Source organism: Ambystoma mexicanum, chromosome 2q, assembly GCF_040938575.1.
Source record: "Ambystoma mexicanum isolate Mex_15411 chromosome 2q, UKY_AmexF1_1, whole genome shotgun sequence".
Taxonomy (NCBI): domain Eukaryota; kingdom Metazoa; phylum Chordata; class Amphibia; order Caudata; family Ambystomatidae; genus Ambystoma; species Ambystoma mexicanum.
Window position 1 is genome coordinate 693,138,401 of NC_090924.1, and position 5,000 is coordinate 693,143,400.

Here is a 5,000-nt window from a genome sequence, read left to right on the forward strand (position 1 = left end):
ATGAAAACCGGCGCTGGCACCTGGCGACATTGGGTACTGAAGAATCTTTCCCAATCCTGCCCATAGCTGTCAGGGTGGCCGAGTGCAGCTCTTCCCTGCATCTGGGTGTTCTGGTCTCCGATTGGAGGCGTGGGTTCAAATCCCACTCCTGACAAGCCGGGCTCATTTTTTTGAGCACATTTCAGAGTGTAAGGCTTGCGGAAAACCTCGTGGGGGCCCCCGAATGCAGCGCCCGGCAAGCCTCCCTGTTCTCTTCTGCTGCCTTGCAACTGGAGCTGTCTGCCAGAGACGCCGGAGGCACACCTGCCCTTAAACCCCCACTGGCCCACGGCTGCAAAACCTGCATTTTCTAGTGGCTGGCTTGGTGGCGTATGTCACTGAGCCCAGTCTACTCAGGAAGTGAAAAAAGTCCCCTTCACAGTTGGAGAAAGTGCTCTCCTGCCACCTGTCGGTCGTTGAAGGCACCACACCTCAGCAAAATAAAAATAAAAAAACAGACATGCTCAGTTCGGGGGATGTAAAGGTATTTACATAGCAAGAAAAGAGAGGCTGTTGGGAGATGACAGAAGCCATGCTGCCCCAGAGTTCTCTTCTGAAATTCGCAGGAATCCAGAGGTTGGAGCGGGCTGAGGGAGTGCGCCTTCTTGCCTCTGTCGGCTTTCAAGACACATCTCCTGCTGGGAAGCTGCCCACCCTGAGCAGCACAGGTTTGCGCTCTAGGCCGGTCGGCCACATATATCTCGCCTGATCGAGCCCGATCGAGCGGCAGCAGATGGCCTTTGGCCAGCGAAGGCTGCCGCTCTTCTTCTTGTTTCTCTGCTTGAGAGGCAGCTCAGTCCTCTGCGCTTGCGCCAGGGGCAGGCCACGTGACACGCAGGGGTCAGGCCGTGGAGCGACTGGGGCATGGCGCCAAGTGAGGTAAGCAGACCACCCCCTCCCCCTCACTGTTCTCTGCATGCCGTGGCTCGTTGGTCTAGGGGTATGATTCTCGCTTAGGGTTCGGAAGGTCCCGGGTTCAAATCCCGGACGAGCCCTTTTTTTTGGAGCGCCGAAAACAAAAAACACAGAGTCCCCAATCCCCCCCCAAAAATAGTTAGTGCGTGACCGTATCTGGTTCGATTCCCGTCGCCAATGGTTGGCTGCTTTTAAGCCCATGGCCCAAGAGGCAGTGTTGGAAATTCCCCCTCCTTTGTAATGATGCGCTGGCGGCGAGCTGATGTATAAAGGTTTGGACATGCCTTCTGGGTGGGGACTGCCATGGCTCGCGCCACTGTTGCATCCAGCTTGGTCTTTTGTATGTGTCTGCAGCCTGTGTGTGAGGTGCTGTGAGTGCTCCCATGTAGGTCCGGCGCAGGCTTGCGCCAAACTTTCACGTTGGTGTGTGCCACCTGGCAGGTACCAGCGGGCCCCATGAGACATCAGTGCCACAAAGCCTTTCAACTGAAAGCTGTCCCAGCACACTAGAGCGCAGCCTACCAGAGCTGTTTCTGTAGTGTAGTGGTTATCACATTCGCCTAACACGCGAAAGGTCCCCGCTTCGAGACCGGGCAGAAACATGGTGCTGGTTTCTTTTTATTTCCACAATGTCAATCGGACACATTTGACCGCATGCAGGTTTCGACAGGTATGGACAGGCCGGCACTACGCCATGAGTGATCTGAGGCCAGCCCTTATTTGCACCCTGCAAACTGTCCACTGGCTCCATCAGTGGGCGTTTCCTGCCATCCCATGGTCCTTAAGTGAGTGTTTGGGTACTTTTGATGCAGAGATCGGGGCATGAAAACCGGCGCTGGCACCTGGCGACATTGGGTACTGAAGAATCTTTCCCAATCCTGCCCATAGCTGTCAGGGTGGCCGAGTGCAGCTCTTCCCTGCATCTGGGTGTTCTGGTCTCCGATTGGAGGCGTGGGTTCAAATCCCACTCCTGACAAGCCGGGCTCATTTTTTTGAGCACATTTCAGAGTGTAAAGCTTGCGGAAAACCTCGTGGGGTCCCCCGAATGCAGCGCCCGGCAAGCCTCCCTGTTCTCTTCTGCTGCCTTGCAACTGGAGCTGTCTGCCAGAGACGCCGGAGGCACACCTGCCCTTAAACCCCTCTGGCCCACGGCTGCAAAACCTGCATTTTCTAGTGGCTGGCTTGGTGGCATATGTCACTGAGCCCAGTCTACTCAGGAAGTGAAAAAAGTCCCCTTCACAGTTGGAGAAAGTGCTCTCCTGCCACCTGTCGGTCGTTGAAGGCACCACACCTCAGCAAAATAAAAATAAAAAAACAGACATGCTCAGTTCGGGGGATGTAAAGGTATTTACATAGCAAGAACAGAGAGGCTGTTGGGAGATGACAGAAGCCATGCTGCCTCAGAGTTCTCTTCTGAAATTCGCAGGAATCCAGAGGTTGGAGCGGGCTGAGGGAGTGCGCCTTCTTGCCTCTGTCGGCTTTCAAGACACATCCTCCTGCTGGGAAGCTGCCCACCCTGAGCAGCACAGGTTTGCGCTCTAGGCCGGTCGGCCACATATATCTCGCCTGATCGAGCCCGATCGAGCGGCAGCAGATGGCCTTTGGCCAGCGAAGGCTGCCGCTCTTCTTCTTGTTTCTCTGCTTGAGAGGCAGCTCAGTCCTCTGCGCTTGCGCCAGGGGCAGGCCACGTGACACGCAGGGGTCAGGCCGTGGAGCGACTGGGGCATGGCGCCAAGTGAGGTAAGCAGACCACCCCCTCCCCCTCACTGTTCTCTGCATGCCGTGGCTCGTTGAACTAGGGGTATGATTCTCGCTTAGGGTGCGGAAGGTCCCGGGTTCAAATCCCGGGACGAGCCCTTTTTTTTGGAGCGCCGAAAACAAAAAACACAGAGTCCCCAATTCCCCCCCAAAAATAGTTTGTGCTTGACCGTATCTGGTTCGATGCCCGTCGCCAATGGTTGGCTGCTTTTAAGCCCATGGCCCAAGAGGCAGTGTTTGAAATTCCCCCTCCTTTGTAATGATGCGCTGGCGGCGAGCTGATGTATAAAGGTTTGGACATGCCTTCTGGGTGGGGACTGCCATGGCTCGCGCCACTGTTGCATCCAGCTTGGTCTTTTGTATGTGTCTGCAGCCTGTGTGTGAGGTGCTGTGAGTGCTGCCATGTAGGTCCGGCGCAGGCTTGCGCCAAACTTTCACGTTGGTGTGTGCCACCTGGCAGGTACCAGCGGGCCCCATGAGACATCAGTGCCACAAAGCCTTTCAACTGAAAGCTGTCCCAGCACACTAGAGCGCAGCCTACCAGAGCTGTTTCTGTAGTGTAGTGGTTATCACATTCGCCTAACACGCGAAAGGTCCCCGCTTCGAGACCGGGCAGAAACATGGTGCTGGTTTCTTTTTATTTCCACAATGTCAATCGGACACATTTGACCGCATGCAGGTTTCGACAGGTATGGACAGGCCGGCACTACGCCATGAGTGATCTGAGGCCAGCCCTTATTTGCACCCTGCAAACTGTCCACTGGCTCCATCAGTGGGCGTTTCCTGCCATCCCTGGGTCCTTAAGTGAGTGTTTGGGTACTTTTGATGCAGAGATCGGGGCATGAAAACCGGCGATGGCACCTGGCGACATTGGGTACTGAAGAATCTTTCCCAATCCTGCCCATAGCTGTCAGGGTGGCCGAGTGGTCTAAGGCGCCAGACTCAAGAGGCGCAGCTCTTCCCTGCATCTGGGTGTTCTGGTCTCCGATTGGAGGCGTGGGTTCAAATCCCACTCCTGACAAGCCGGGCTCATTTTTTTGAGCACATTTCAGAGTGTAAGGCTTGCGGAAAACCTCGTGGGGGCCCCCGAATGCAGCGCCCGGCAAGCCTCCCTGTTCTCTTCTGCTGCCTTGCAACTGGAGCTGTCTGCCAGAGACGCCGGAGGCACACCTGCCCTTAAACCCCCACTGGCCCACGGCTGCAAAACCTGCATTTTCTAGTGGCTGGCTTGGTGGCATATGTCACTGAGCCCAGTCTACTCAGGAAGTGAAAAAAGTCCCCTTCACAGTTGGAGAAAGTGCTCTCCTGCCACCTGTCGGTCGTTGAAGGCACCACACCTCAGCAAAATAAAAATAAAAAAACAGACATGCTCAGTTCGGGGGATGTAAAGGTATTTACATAGCAAGAACAGAGAGGCTGTTGGGAGATGACAGAAGCCATGCTGCCCCAGAGTTCTCTTCTGAAATTTGCAGGAATCCAGAGGTTGGAGCGGGCTGAGGGAGTGCGCCTTCTTGCCTCTGTCGGCTTTCAAGACACATCTCCTGCTGGGAAGCTGCCCACCCTGAACAGCACAGGTTTGCGCTCTAGGCCGGTCGGCCACATATATCTCGCCTGATCGAGCCCGATCGAGCGGCAGCAGATGGCCTTTGGCCAGCGAAGGCTGCCGCTCTTCTTCTTGTTTCTCTGCTTGAGAGGCAGCTCAGTCCTCTGCGCTTGCGCCAGGGGCAGGCCACGTGACACGCAGGGGTCAGGCCGTGGAGCGACTGGGGCATGGCGCCAAGTGAGGTAAGCAGACCACCCCCTCCCCCTCACTGTTCTCTGCATGCCGTGGCTCGTTGGTCTAGGGGTATGATTCTCGCTTAGGGTGCGGAAGGTCCCGGGTTCAAATCCCGGACGAGCCCTTTTTTTTGGAGCGCCGAAAACAAAAAACACAGAGTCCCCAATTCCCCCCCAAAAATAGTTTGTGCGTGACCGTATCTGGTTCGATGCCCGTCGCCAATGGTTGGCTGCTTTTAAGCCCATGGCCCAAGAGGCAGTGTTTGAAATTCCCCCTCCTTTGTAATGATGCGCCGGCGGCGAGCTGATGTATAAAGGTTTGGACATGCCTTCTGGGTGGGGACTGCCATGGCTCGCGCCACTGTTGCATCCAGCTTGGTCTTTTGTATGTGTCTGCAGCCTGTGTGTGAGGTGCTGTGAGTGCTGCCATGTAGGTCCGGCGCAGGCTTGCGCCAAACTTTCACGTTGGTGTGTGCCACCTGGCAGGTACCAGCGGGCCCCATGAGACATCA

At 55.8% G+C, this 5,000-nt stretch overlaps 1 non-coding gene across 1 annotated transcript; it reads left to right on the top strand.

Annotated features, from left to right (window-relative positions):
* The first annotated feature begins 3,621 nt into the window (after nt 1-3,621).
* Nucleotides 3,622-3,733, top strand: TRNAL-CAA (transfer RNA leucine (anticodon CAA)). Its single transcript has 2 exons — nt 3,622-3,659; nt 3,688-3,733. It is a non-coding gene; the product is annotated as a tRNA-Leu (tRNA).
* Nucleotides 3,734-5,000: the final 1,267 nt, after the last annotated feature.